Below are 15,805 nucleotides of genomic sequence, written 5' to 3' on the forward strand. Positions count from 1 at the left end.
CAGTACGGCAGGGTAGAGCTGAGAAGCATAATAGCGAATGACTTGATGAGTAGGTTATTCAGGAGGAGTGGTGTACAGTTTGTGAATGTGTGGAGTGAGTTTGATATTATACAAGAAGAATGGTTTGCATCTGAATGGATTTAGTGTTTGGAGACTGGAAAAAAGTGTTGCTGAATGAAGTGAATGTGCAGAATCAGGGAAACTAGAACTTGGAGGTGGGGGTAAGCTGTTGAGTGGATGTGCAGACTTCAGTGAGGCAGTTGAGTGTAAGAATGTGTATAATGTGCCTAAGTTAGTACCACTGGTAACAAACAAGAATGGAATAGTTAGTATAATGCATCAAGATAGTGGTGGGCCTAAGGGGTTTTTGCACTTTATGTATACTAATTCTCAGGGGCATTCAGAACAAAGAGCATGAATTTTTGACATTAGTTGGCTCATCCTGGCCAAAGGTTATGGACATTAGTGAGACATGGCTAACAGATGATGATATAGTTAGTGGGATAGAATGTGAAGAGTATAGCTTGTTCAGGGAGGATAGAGAAAAAAATGGGCAAAGGAGTGTTATTGATAATAGCTGATGAACTACAACCAGAGAGAGAGATTAGAAGTTCAGCTGCAGGACAGTGAAAATAGCACATTTGAGGCTATCTGGTGTGAGAGTGAGTCCTGCAGAACAAAATATACAGTTGGATGCTGCTATAGAACCATGGGATGGAAAAGATGATGCAGATAGTATGCATTGGCAAATAAACTCAATCAGTGGAGGATGGGTAATTATTATGGGTGATTTCAACTAGAGGAACATAGACTGAAAGGAGGAGAGGACACATGGGAGGAAGGAAATGGATTTTATGCAGTTACTAAGGGATAATTACCTGAGACAGCATGTAATAGAATATACTAGGAGTTCAAGAGTGCTCGATCTAGTAATTACATCTGAGAATTTGTTTATAACAAATATGACCATGTTATTATTATTATTACCCAAGACCTCATGGAGTCAAAGACTCATCTGGGTTGCCACCAATTTGTGAGAGTGATCATATGGTCTTGACCTGGGAGGTGGCTAAATATGTCGAATTTTCAGTTAAGATGGGGTATATATGGAATTATGGTGCTGGTAATTATGACAAGCTTAGGAGATTGCTTGGATTGGTGCCATGGCATGTAAAACTGCAAGGGCTGGATGTTGATAGTGCATGGGACCTGGTAAAGGAATGTTTGAGGGAGGTAATGGCAGACTGCCTACTTACAGTCAGGAGAATAAATCAAATGGGAATTGAATGGATGAATAGCATCATCAAGCTAGAGCTGCAAAAAAAGTAACAATCGTGGAAGGTACTTAAGGAGAAAGGTGACCTGCAGGCACATGAACAGTACAAGGCACAGGCCAGAAGGGTAACTAGTATGGTAAAAAATGCAAAAGTACATTATGACAGGAAGTTAGCAATGCAGGATAAAGAGAATCCCAAGCAGTTCTTTCAATTCTGCAAGTAAAAGAAAAAATGTATATGGCAGAATAATTTTAATGAATGCTGATGGTAGGCAGGTAACTGAATTAGTCAAAATAGTAGAATTACCAAGTGAACACTTTGCCAAGGTGGTGATATTGCAGCTACAAGACCCAAAGGCTTATAGAGGAACTGAGGTAAATGAAATAGAGGTGCATAGCATATTACAGAACCTTAATGTGAATACAGCTGTGGTATTGGATGGTATACCAGCTCGAGTTTTACGTGAAGTGGTGAGGTCAAGGTGAGTAACTAAGTGGTCAGATCACTTGGTTACTGAAGAAAACTTTGATGAGCAGAGACGAGCAGGTTACTGTTCCTTCCTCTTTATGAGTCTTGATAAGACCCCATCTTGACTACTGTGCTCAGATCTGGGCACCAGGATTTCTTGGTGATGAGGAGGTGGAGAGGATCCAGAGGTTAGTGACCAAGATAGTAGCAGGTCTATGGAATGAACCTTATGAGAACAGTTTGAAGATTGGTGGGTTACAAGAACTGGTTGATGGGTGGAAAAGGGGTGATATGATTGAGGCATACAAATTACTAAAGGGTTTTTACAAGATTAATTCAGAGTAAATTTTTCAGAACAGATATGGTGGCGAGAACTAGGGCCCATCCATCGTAGCTAAGTAAGAGTGTAGTTAGCAAGGGTGTTAGAAGTAGGTCTTTTGCTTGGAGAGTGGTAAATGTGTGGAATGGTGTCATGATTGTGAATTAGTTCAAAGCAAAAGTATGATGATACTGCACAAATGTTGGATAGTTTGATATGACATTTAGGGCCTCCCTCGATGAGTTTAAGAACTCCTTGGAGTTGCCCATAACAATAATAAAATTCCCTGGATATGGTAGGTGATGCGGGTTAGATCGGCTACAAAGAGTTTGTAGTTGCTGTGGAAAGAGATACTGAACTGCTGTAGTTTGCACTGTTACATGCTCAGCAGCATGGAGGAATGACAGATACTAGTTCAGTGCACCTCCATGAATGCATACAGAAGAGACACAAGGCCCTCACAAACCACTTATGAGACAACAGATGTAGAAAATCTATATAACAGAAAGAGAACAAAGACGTCTTCTTATGCACGCCATCAAGAATTTTTAGGAAGATTTTGTTGGTACATACCCCCCCCCCCTTGCCAAATATGAAAAAGGTATTCCGAGATTGTTTGAATTTGCATGAAATAAGCAAGTGGACAAGTACAAAACAAACACCAAGTTTACTGAAAGCTGAACAAGATATTGATGTGATGTTTAAGAAAGGCTAGAGATAAATGTGTACCCAGAAGAGCATGCGACCTTGTTTGATGATTCAGGTATTATTGAAGATAGGTTCTCAATTCACCTTTATTTGGTTGAGATGGACTATTTGAAACTGTAGCTGAGACTATCAAGTCAGTATATTAAGTTTGTGTTAATACATGTATCCTCCAACCAATTTTTTTTTTTTCCCCATCCTGCAAAAAAGTAAACTCATCTCAATCTATGAGGCTCCTCTCACTCACCTTCGGTTGAAAAAAGGCCTTATAATGATACCTGCCATCCTAGACAAGAGGCCCAGGTCTTTCCAACCAAAGGGAATTGTTGATAACATCAACTAAGCTACAGTGACTTAGAAGTAGAAAGAAAAAAACATGACAAACTTTGGTAGCATTTAGGATAAACTAAGTTGCCTTCAGTTTAAGGCATTTTCAATCATTGGATATAGAAATATTTCATTACTAGGCACGTGCAAAAATTTTGCTACAATCCAACTGCTTTGATATTATATCTTAGTATTCTGAATTAAATTGCTTTAATTCTTGAATGATCGGTACTAATGAAATTCCAGTGTGCAAAATCTTGTTTTAGAGCTTTTCAACTTGCACGATTATGTATATACGAGGTGGTATCAAAACGTTTCGAGACTAGGTTTGTAACACGCCAACAGATGGCAGCACAAGGCTGCATGCACAGTCACAGGGAGCACCTACCTTCATAAGTCAGTGTGCCAAAAGACATTGTCCTGTGTACATTGGGAGCTGTGCAACTGATGCTATTCTGACCACCTGCATTATCACATCTGCGATTTCATCATAGACAGCAAGTTAGAACAAAGAGCAAATGTGAAATTCTGCATGAAACTGGGCAAATCTGCCACAGAGACATTTGACATAATTCGGCAAGTTTACGGCGATGCTGCAATGAGTCGTTCGAGGTGTTTTGAGTGGCATGCGTGCTTCAAGAGCGGAAGAACATCGCTGGAAGACAAAGAGAGATCAGGAAGACCTTCGATGAGCTCAATCCCCCAAAATGTCGAAACCATTCTGTAACTTGTGCATGAGGATCGTCGGAGAAACTCCACAACATTGCTGCCATTGTCGGTGTGTCATACTGAACAGTCCAGGCAATCCTCACGTGTGATTTGAACATACGCCATGTTGCTGCCAAGTTCGTCACCAGGCTGCTGACCCAGGAGCAGAAGGAACATCGTGCGGAAGTCTGCCAAGAACTCCGTCAGCGTGCCGTGGATGACCCATCCTTCATGTCGAGGATCATCACCGGTAACAAAACTTGGGTGTACGGGCACGACCCTGAGATGAAGCAACAGTCTTCGCAGTGGAAGAGTCCATCATCTCCACGACTGAAAAAGACGAGGGAGGTCTGCAGCACGACCAAGTGCATGCCCATCACATTTTTCGACATTCGCGACATTGTGCATCGAGAATTCATCCTCATGGACCAGACCGTCAATAGCGAGTTCTGCTGCCAGGTTTTAAGGCATCTGAGGGAGGACATTCGGCGAAAGCGACCAGATCTGTGGCACGTGAAAAACTGAATGCTCCATGACGACAATGCACCTGTTACCGAGCTCTCCTCACACGCGAGTTTCTCGCCAGAAACAACATGATCTCACTTCCGCACCCACCCTATTCACCAGATTTGACTCTTGCAGACTTCACCCTCTTCCCGAAGATGAAGATCCAGCTCCAACCGTTTTGATACCATTGCGGAGATCCAGCGCGAATCGCAGAAGGTGCTCGACATGCTTTGAAAAGAAGACTTCCAGGACACATTCCAGAAGTGGCAAAAACGCTGGGAGCGCTGAATTGACATGCAAGGGGACTATTTTGAAGGTGATAGTGTGTAAACGTAGATGAATAAAGTAATTTCTCGTAAACAGAGCTAGTCTCGAAACTTTTTGATACCACCTCGTATAACTGAATTTAGAATTCTGTGATATTTGACAACTAAAAACAGAAGCCAGAGTTATTTTTATTTTATGTATTTACTTTTTGTAGGAATGAATGATAATTGCATTGGCCTTCATTCCAGTTATACTAAAAATAAATTAACAAGTACGAGAATGATACAAGAGAATCATAAAAAAAGGGTGGGTTTCATTCATGAGTATGATGAGCCAACAAACAAATATTTACTACATATCTAACTGGCCTACTGATCAAAAAAAAGCAATTTCATTTTTTAACTTGAAACTCATGCAATTTTACTCAATATTTATAAACCCATCCTGAAACTTCCATTAATACCATTTCAGCCACAAAAAACTTTACAGCTTTTCGTGGCTGAGATGTGATGTGATTAGGGATGTGAGTGGGCTAAAGTAAAATAACATGGATTTCCTGCTCAAGAGACAGGATTATTGTGTGCTTTTTCAAACCACGGAGCATCCGACATTCATAATATGCTGTCTGATACATTAATAAATAAACATCATGCTCAAATTAAACGATCAATTTGAACTTAAGGAAAATCAACAACCAATGTAATAATAATAAGTATTATTTCTGGAAAAATTTCTGTTACTCCTCTAAATAAATATTAATTTTTATGGCTATTTTTACCCAATTTTGTTTAGGAGTATCTTTATTTATAATGTCATTGGTTTTTTACTCAATTTTTTAGGGCATTACTAACATTTTAAAGACAGATACATGAATATATGGGAAGAATAACTTTGGATATACCTTTGTAGGATGTTCCTGGTTGCCTTCTTATTCAGTGGCATCCAGCATATGGTGATATACTTACTTAATCTTCTTCACTCCACCTGAGAGCATAGGTCTTCCACCACCATTTTCCACCGGACTCTGTTTTTTGCTTCTGCTTTTATTTGGTTCCAGTTTTTATTAATATTTGTTATATCTTTCAGTATTGTTCTCTTCCATGTTTCTCTTGGCCTTCCTTGTCTTCTTTTACCCTGTGGGTTCCAATCTAGAGCCTGTTTTACTATTATTTTATCTTCTTTCCTCAACACATGCCCCAACCATCTCATTTCCTTTCACGTATCTGTTGCAACAGGGTTTCTGGTTTGTTCTCTGCCATAATTCTTCGTTTGATATTTGTTTTGGCCAATATATTCCCAGTATCATTCTTAGTGCACCATGAGCTTTCTTTGTCATCATTAGTGCAACTCCCTTTATGTGGTCATTCGTATTTTGGTTCCCAGAGTAGATTAAGTAGTGACCCGAGTTTAATTTGATTTTTCCAGTTCCTATCCATCTAGTTTCGCTTAATCCCATTATTTCTAGTCTGTATTTTTCTAGAACTCTCGAGACTTGGTATATCTTCCCAGTTTCGAACATGGTTCTAACATTCCAACATCCCAGTCTAAGCTTGTCTTTTGGTAAGGTGTCTGTCACTTTCTTCCACACCTCTGCTTCCCCAGAGGTGCCTCGTGTTCATGGCAGTTCATGTTCTATTTTCTTCGTCCGGTATCACATTTTGGAAGGTTCAGTTTGCATAGCAAAGATTTTTTTTGAGACTGGGTTGCTAGCCCTGCGCTCAACCCTCCCCATTTATCCGGGCTTGGGACCGGCATGTCAAGTTTTCACTAAGCATGGCTGGGTTCATGTGGTGATATACATTTGTACTACTGCTGAAGTATGACTGAAAGGAGGAAGGAGGGAGGGATGGAAATGTGGAGATGAAGAAATGGGGGAGAATTGCAGGTGAGATAAGAGGTATGCGAAATTTAAAACCCAGCTTTTAAGGGTGGACTGAGAATTCTTTGGGAAGAAGGAGAAAAATAGAAAATTTTTTGGGAAAGGAGGATGGAATATGATGGAACAAGATTAGGAGTGGGAGTCCTCAGGTTCTCCTCAAATTATTCTTCCCATATATTCTTCATGTATCTGTTTTTAAAGCATTAGTAATGTCTGAAGAACTGAGTAAAAAGCCAATGACATTATAAAAAAAAGGGATACTCCTAAACAAAAATAGCCATAAAAATTAATAATAATAATATTATCGCCAGAAGAGAGATCTTGACTCCATGGAGGAGATCCCACTCTCACATGCACAGCTCATTGTACCTCAACTTTGTACCTCTCATGCTTCCCCATCTCCAGATATTCTATGAAAACTCTCATCCATACCAATCTGGTAATTACCCTTACTAATTTATGTCTCAATCATGTCTCCCCTCTTCCTTCTATCCATCAGGCTCTGTAATTTGCATTCTCACAATCTGTCCTCATATTCCACATTCCAGATACCAACTTAGTAAATTGTCTCTGGACTCTCTCCAACATCTCATCATTCTTTTGAAAACCTGGCGATCATATCTGTGCACAGTAATCCATATGTGGCCTGATCAAAGTCTTGTACAATGGAATCAAAACATCCTTACTTCTACACATCAGTGTTCTCTGCATCATTTCCATAATCTACTGTCATCCTCACAATTTCAGCAAAATGTCCATGAAATTTCACGTCTCTATCCACCTCAATTCTCAAATTCTTGATCTCCTCCAAAATATCCCCACTAATCTTATACTCCTTATCCCATTTTCGCTTCCCAAATGTTAAAACCTTACACTTTATAACATTGAACTGACATCCAAATACACTCGCCCATTCAGACAGTCTATTTGGGTCCACTTGCAAAGCTACATCTGCTCTACTTCTGATAACTCTCCCCAACTTTGCATCATCTGCAAATAACTGTATATCACCATTTAAGCCCTTTCCAATGTCATTTACATACAAATCAAATAACAATGTCCCCAAAACAGACTCCTGGGGCATGCCACTAGCAGAGAACACTGATATGTAGAAGGATGTTTTGATTCCATTGTACAAGACTTTGATCAGGTCACATATGGATTACTGTGCACAGATATGATTGCCAGGTTTTTAAAAGAATGACGAGATGTTGGGATATCACTTCTCCAATACACAACCTGTTGATACCTATCAGACAGACAATCTCCAATCCAACATACTAATCTACTATCCAATCCCATCTGTTCCAATTTAACTACTAGTTTGTCATGTGGCAATCAATCAAAAGTCTTTGCAAAATCTAAATATACTGCTGTATATGCATCCCTCTTGTCCAATGTATTTGTCACCTCATTATAAATAAGCAAGCAGATTGGTAAAACATGATTTTCCTTTAGCAAACCCATGCTGTCCATTAAAGAGAATTCTACTGCTGTCCACCCAGTTCTGAATTCTTGTCCTCATTAGCTTCTCCAACACAATGACCACAACTCCAGACAAGCAGATTGGCCTATAATTCAAAACCTAAGTCTTATCACCTCCTTTATGAAGCAGAACAATTTTGCCATCTTTCCATTCCTTTGGGACCTGAGCTAATCTAAGAGACTCATGTTAAAAATGTATATGAAAGCTGTTAACTACCTGAAACATTCCCTCAAGTCACGTGGTAATATACCATCAAGTCCCATGGTCTTGATGACCTCGTTTACTCAATTCCTTATACACCTCCTGATCACTCACCATCAGTGGTTCCTCCCCCATTTCCAATTCTCTAAGTTCTGCATTATGCTCCAATCACAAGGATGGAATACTTGAATGAACTGCTCATTTAACACCTCTATTTTATCCTCCTCAGTGCTTATCATTCTCCCATTATCACTGACCAACATCATCTTCCCATCTGGCCACATATCAAAAAAGCTCCCTAGGGTTTCTTTTAGTGTCATTTGCTAACTGCTGCTCATACTACACTTTTGCTACCCTTCCTTGCTTGCTCTTTGTACTCCTCATGTAACTGATTATCTCTACTCATCTTGTGCTGCCTCCACAATGCCTTTTTCTTCCAGATTGCATACTTTACCACTTCAGTCATCCATTTTACACCTACTTTTAATCTCCTAACCTTTGGAATACATTCAGTCATTACCTCTGCCAGATAATTCCTGGGTAGAGACCAAGCAGCATTGATTTCCTTCCCATGCAATTCCTCATTTCCATGATATCGCTGCAAGCTACCACCTGAGTTTTCCATAATCACATGCCTTATAGTTCCACATATAACTCTTTCTCACAAAAGTCCTGATACGGCTGGCCACCAACCCAAGTGATCACTTCATGATCACTTTCACCAACCAGAGGAAGATATGACACTTCATTTACAACAATATCTTCTGGTGGGATAATCAAATCCAAGACCCTTGATCCATGTGTGGCCTCTGTTATGTACTGCTTAAGGTAGTTATCCCTCAAAAACTCAAGAAATTCATTTTCTTTGGTTCCTGATGCTGTCTCTTCGTTCCAGTCTATATTACCATAATTGAAATCACCCATTATGAACACCCCTTTTATTAGCCAGACCAATTTGTTAAAACATTTCCTTCTCACTGCCTTCCACATTACCAAATGTATAGCAACTAAACATTTCATTCTGTCCACCTCCCCTTCACACCCACTGTCAGTATATGTCAGTATATCTCCACCTTAGATGGGCAAAACTCCTGTGCCATCATTAATAACACTCCTCCCTTTTTGCTTTGTCTTCATAGACTACATATTCTTCCATCTCTATTCCTGTCATCGTCATTCAACCATGTCTCACTCATACCAACAATTTTTGGGCGAATGAACTATCAATGCAACAATTTCATTCCCCTTATTTCGAATACTTCTGGCATTTATAAACATGCACACTAGCTCAATTCTGTTTCTTTCTAAAACAAGTCCCACTAACCCCCACTTCTCAGACATGACTCTACTCTCCCATATCCATTCCTGTCTATCATCACTGATATTACACCCCCACATCGACTCTCAATCCTTTCTTGTGCACTCACACATCAATTCCTGAACCCATCATCTACACTTTTCACGCAGCGTCCCCCTGTCCACTCTGTGTGTTCCTTCTGTCTTATTCTCTCCACTCGTACCACTCACCTCTCCATTTACAAACTTGCCTACTATACTTTCCTGCTCTTTCACACCTCTTGCTTCCTCAGGTATTACATTCACTTCAGTCATTCTCTCTCTCTTGCACCAACAGTTTCTTACCAAATCCATTTTGGTAAGAAACTGTTTTCTGACTTACCAAATCCATTCAAATGTAGCCCATCTCTCTTAATACAGCTCTATCTGCCCCTCAAACTCATCCCACACATCCACAAAATTAACTCCTTTCTCCTCACACAGCTCTGCTAGAATTCCATTCAAAATCTTTACTCGTCTTCTCAACTCATCATTATCATACCTGGGCAACACTGACTATCTACCACACTGTTATCTTTCACTCTCCTTAACAGACTCATGACATCTCTCCTTGCATTCTTCTTGTTTCCAGTCAGATCATTCATGCCAACTCTTTTCTTGGCATGAATGTTTACTCTTCTTCTTACCCAATGCTTCAACCATCCTGCTCATTCTTCCTCCCAGAAAACAGACCTTGTGCACCTTTTCATTCATCACACTTCTTATAATTGAATCTCTATACACTGCCACTCTGAAATCATTCAATATTTCTTTCAAATCTTGCGTCCCATTCTTCCTCACATTTCCATTAAAATCTGTAATTTGCCTCAGTTCATTCCTCATACATTTAATTTCTTGCCTGCCACATGTTGTGCAAGGTATTTCATTAATTTTTTTTTTTTTTCATGAAGGCAGTGATGGTATTTATTTTTTTCAGAGGTTTTGGTAATGGTCTTTCTGCAAATAGGTTTGTTATAATTTTTCTACATGTTTTTATTTGTAGTGGTGGTGGTGGTATGTTTATTTTAACTGTTTTTTTGTTTTTTAAAGGAGTGGTAGATATACTGCTTTTTTGTTTATATTTCTTAAGGTGTCTCGGATTTTCTGTGATTGGCAATTTTAGTTTATTAATTTTTAAGATAACTGTACTATTATTGAGTGGCATGTTTTTAAAAGTGTTTAGTAATTGACTATGGTTTGTGGCACAAGTATTTTTTCTAGTATTGGATTTTCATTTGCGGTTGTTTCCACATGGGTAGTGTTTTGTTGGTTTTTACTGACTTTAAAAGGTCAAGTTAGTTTTCAAGAGCTGCAGGACACAAATGTTTGGCAGCATATGTTGGTGCTTGGCACCAACATTTTTGCTGTTGGCTCTCTAGCATAAATTTGATTTGAAGAGTGTGATTCAAACCATGAATCCATGGCAGAGAAAAAGGAAAAAATATTCTATGTGACAAAAATATATGTGTGTCTGAAAAGACTTATAAATCATGATTAATTATTGCAGCTACAAGTGAAATCAAGGTGTGAAAGTTCACTAAACTAGGGAAACATGGAAACTTTTTTTTTTCATGAAAATTTTAAATTTCAATGTTAATGACTGAAAATTTTAACTTTTGTGTGTGAATCTAGCAAGACACTAAGCTCTTTTCTATAAAACAGAGACAATCTATCCTTTATTGAAAGATATTATCCTTATATTTTGTTTGTTGTTATTGTTGTCTGTTTTGCTAAAAAAATATTAGACTGTTTTTGTTAGTGTGCATTTTGCATTGCATACATATTTTTTTAAAGCTTGATATTGTTTTCTTATCTCCATGGTGCAGTGTCACATGACTCATATCTCCCTTCCAGTAATGACAATCATGTGACATTTGTAGGCCAAGTGGTTTTTGATTTGCAAGTTACTGGAGTGTAGGATCTTTTGTAACATTCTATCTCACATAGTTCATGTTTTTGAATTCATAAACATGAATAACATTTCAGTTGTTGATTTCATTGCATTTTAATGGAGGGTTTGCTTTTGGGGGCATGTGTCAGTATATTTTTGGTTCTTAGTAACAATATTTGTAGTTATTTTATTTATTTATTTTCTTTTTTATCTATGTTTCTCTTTATTTTATTATGTTTACTGTTTATTTTGTTTGTAATTTTATTTTTCTGTTGTAACGTCTTGTAATAAATTGCAAATAACAGCTTGAAAAACTTTTTTTTTACCCCAGTCCTGAAGATACTTTCAGGCGCAAACTTTGTTTGCTCACACTTGGATAAAGGATTAAACTAAACTTATTATATTGAAAAACTTTTCTTTATGAGTAACTCAACACTGTTATGTCATTCTGTAAATTGTGTTTTTCTTGCACTTGTCAGTGTTGTTACTACTGTTGATGGCATTAGCAAATATTTTCTAATGACAGTATTTGCTTTATCTTCTTTCTCTGAATATTTGTGTTGGAATTATTCTTGAGAGTATTTCTTCACTTGGATGTGCTCCGTTTCCTTTGGCTGTATGTGTTTTTGTTTCCACTTTGCATTCTTCTAACATTTTACCTTTCACAGAATAAACAAATATTGGCTACATTAGTTGTTTCTTTATATTTTATCAGTGATATTTATTCCTGTGTATGTGCAGGGGCATGTGTTATTATCCTTATATTTTGTTTGTTGTTATTGTTGTCTGTTTTGTTAAAAAAATATTAGATTGTTTTTGTTAGTGTGCATTTTGCATTTCGTAGATATTTTTTTAAAGCTTGATATTGTTTTCTTATCTCCATGGTGCAGTGTCACATGACTCATATCTCCCTTTCAGTAATGACAATCATGTGACATTTGTAGGACAAGTGGTTTTTGATTTGCAAGTTACTGGAGTGTAGGATCTTTTGTAACATTCTATCTCGCATAGTGCTGCATAGTGGCCTCCTGCAACATGTCCTGTAAGAAGAACAAGACAAAATGAAACTAAACAGATGCACTTAATGCTGACTATGCACTATTGCAAAGTGCACCTAAAATTTGATGAACTAGGAAAGATAATTTACGGACTTTGAGCCATAATGTATGATTAATAACATGCCATAATTTATTATCTGTATAAACATTTGTCACTCTTTAAACTGTAAAGTACGACAACATCCCTTTCATTCCTTCAGACACGACCAAGTTCCTTTCAGTAAATGTCAGTTTCACATTCTGCATTTGGAGGCTGTTCTGAGAAAACTCATACATAGTTAATAAGTTACAGCATCTTTTTTATTTCAACTCTGTATTTATATTTTTTTATGCACAGAAAATATTCTTAGTACTTCAACAGCAATCCATGCTGCTCAACTTCAGTTTCTCACTAACTGCATTTCATGCCAAAACAGAAATCCAAGGATAGCATCATGATTTCATTTCTAAAATTTATATTTTCATCTCAAAAGTATTACTGTACAATATTCATGGTAAATCTAAGGAATATGTGACTTTTCAATAACCTAAATCATAAATTTGATTTGAAGAGTGTGATTCAAACCATGAATCCATAGCAGAGAAAAAGGAAAAAATATTCTATATGACAAAAATATGTGTATGTCTGAAAAGACCTATAAATCATGATTAATTATTGCAGCTACAAGTGAAATCAAGGTGTGAAAGTTCACTAAACTAGGGAAACATGGAAACTTTTTTTTTTCATGAAAATTTTAAATTTCAATGTTAATGAATGAAAATTTTAACTTCTGTGTGTGAATCTAGCAAGACACTAAGCTCTTTTCTATAAAACAGAGACAATCTATCCTTTATTGAAAGTTTATTTTTCACTTGGTTAGACTATAATAAATTTAGTTTAATCCTTTATCCAAGTGTGAGCAAACAAAGTTTGCACCTGAAAGTATCTTCAGGACTGGGGTAAAGTGGTACACCACCGGACAACTCATTGCAAAGGTGGAGCAAGCTAACATTACTCCTATCTCAGTATCTTCCATAATGCAAATGCAAAACACATCTCCTTGCAGATATGTCTAATGTTATGCATTAAGGGAAGGGCCACTACCAACACTAGTTTCGACCTTTATTTAGGTCTCTTCAGTGGGAGCCAGGCCCAAGTGGAGATACCAGGAAGAAGCATGAGCAAGGTCATCTCTACCTATAGGAGTTGTCAAACGGTGTGCCACCTTTTACCTCCAAACTAGTCTGGGTAGTGGCTCTTCGCTTAATGCATAACATTAGACACATCCGCAAGGAGATGTGTTTTGCATTATGGGAGATACTGAGATAGGAGTGATGTTAGCTTGCTCCACCTTTACAACAAGTTTCCCGGTGTTGTACCACTTTACCCCAGTCCTGAAGATACTTTCAGGCGCAAACTTTGTTTGCTCACACTTGGATAAAAGGATTAAACTAAATTTATTATAGTTTAACCAAGTGAAAAATATACTTTCAACATCTTTCTCTAAATCCAGAGTAATTTATTAAAAAGGTGGCACACCGTTTGGCAACTCCTATAATTAGAGATGACCTTGCTAATGCTTCTGCCTGGTATCTCCACTTGGGCCTGGCTCCCACTGAAGAGACCTCAATAAAGGTTAAAGCTAGTCTGGGTAGTGGCCCTTCCCTTAATGCATAACATTAGACATATCTGCAAGGAGATGTGTTTTGCATTATGGGAGATACTGAGATAGGAGTGATGTTAGCTTGCTCCAGCTTTGCAATGAGTTTCCCGGTGTTGTACCACCTTACCCCAGTCCTGAAGATACTCTCAGGTGCAAACTTTGTTTGCTCAAACTTCGATAAAGGATTAAACTAAATTTATTATATCTATCCTTTATCTTGCCTAACACAAATTTTATCCTAAAATGCTACAGAATGTGGGAAGTCTTATCTTTATTACAATAATCTCCTTCTCCTAGTTAAATGTTTATAGAAGAAAAAAAAAACTATTTGGTAAAGTATTCAAATAGATAATTTTTTTGCTGCTTGATTCACTGTATGGAATACGTTTTTTTTTTTTTTAATGATCTGCAGTTAATACAATGACCCATGAAAATCTCAGCCAACTGATTTTTGAGCAATATATGCTAAATTAACCTACTGAATGTTATAACGCCTTTCAATATTTGGTATCTGCTTACCTCCAAATTATAATTAGAGATTCCGAAGATTTACTCAAACTAAAATTATATGATTACATTTAATCATTTACAGCCATATAACATCCTTACCATGATTTAACTGCAAAAGTAATTTACACGTAATCTGATCTAATCCGGAATCTCAAATCTGGATTCGATAGAGTTTATATCATTCTGAAATGAATTTCAAAATATACTCAATTTCATTAAAAATAAAACAAAGGAATTTTCTAATGTATATTTTATATAATGAACTGTAGTCACAGGAATTACTGAATTCTTAAACACTGTGCAAGGAGGATGTAATGGAAATCATGGTAATAACCTCGGTACACGAACGTCTCAGAATAAAGAAATGCTAATTTAGATACCATATTACCCAAACTAACAGTCATCAGAATATCTAATATTTCCGCTTACAATGACTTCACGATTGCCTATATTATCACCTTTTGAGCAAAATTCATCGCAATAGCAAGGCCATTCTTATCGAGCGACATACATAACCACAGATCTTTTCAATGGTATAAATACAACTAAAACGCATCTTTGCTAATTCTAATTGAGTCATAATAAGTACATTATTAGTCCACTTACAGAAGATTAGGTTTAGCCTGGTATTTTCTTCTGAATGTAAATATAAATATGCAAATATTTTCAAATAAATCTAATACCAGATACACGTCAACGGTCTTGCTATTGTATCGCTCCACGGTCAGTACAAGGACTCAAACACACAGGAACCATTTACTGTATATCCTGCCGCTGTAAGAAAAAGTGTTGTAAATTTCTTAAAACTAATTCAATCTCATAAAGATAATCTATTAGGTATGTTTCGTTTAATAATTAAGGCTAAATGTTATTATGAAATATACTGTATATTGAAACTTTACTGAGAGTAACTAAAAAATAATAAATAAATAAGACAATCAGTCGTTATATCTATCGAGCTGATGAGTTGCCTGGAATTAACAGTAGTGCGCGAGATCGTACTGTAGCAATAAAATTGATAAAAACAAAACAAATTGCCTTATGTTTAAAAAAAAAGGGGGGGGGGAGATGGTAGTAAAAAGAAACGCCCAGTGCTTAAGACACATTTGGTGAGGGAGGTCGTGCAGCAGAATATTTATAGTGATGATAACAGTTGGCTGACAAATGAATTCAGTGATTGCAATTCATATTAAAAAAAAAAAAAAAAAAGTCATATGTCAAGGG

At 37.3% G+C, this 15,805-nt stretch overlaps 1 protein-coding gene across 1 annotated transcript in view; it reads right to left on the bottom strand.

The window, feature by feature from the left end:
* Positions 1 to 15,300, bottom strand: part of LOC150105648 (zinc finger CCCH domain-containing protein 10-like) — a 41,749-nt gene extending 26,449 nt beyond the window's left edge. The window contains exon 1 of the mRNA XM_090394288.1: positions 15,188 to 15,300. The gene's annotated coding sequence lies outside the window, so the exon portion shown is untranslated. The remainder of the gene's footprint in view (positions 1 to 15,187) is intronic.
* Positions 15,301 to 15,805: the final 505 nt, after the last annotated feature.

This window comes from Typopeltis vanoorti, chromosome 6 (genome assembly GCF_054136105.1).
Source record: "Typopeltis vanoorti isolate ZY-2024b chromosome 6, IOZ_Tvanoo_1.0, whole genome shotgun sequence".
NCBI classification, from domain to species: domain Eukaryota; kingdom Metazoa; phylum Arthropoda; class Arachnida; order Uropygi; family Thelyphonidae; genus Typopeltis; species Typopeltis vanoorti.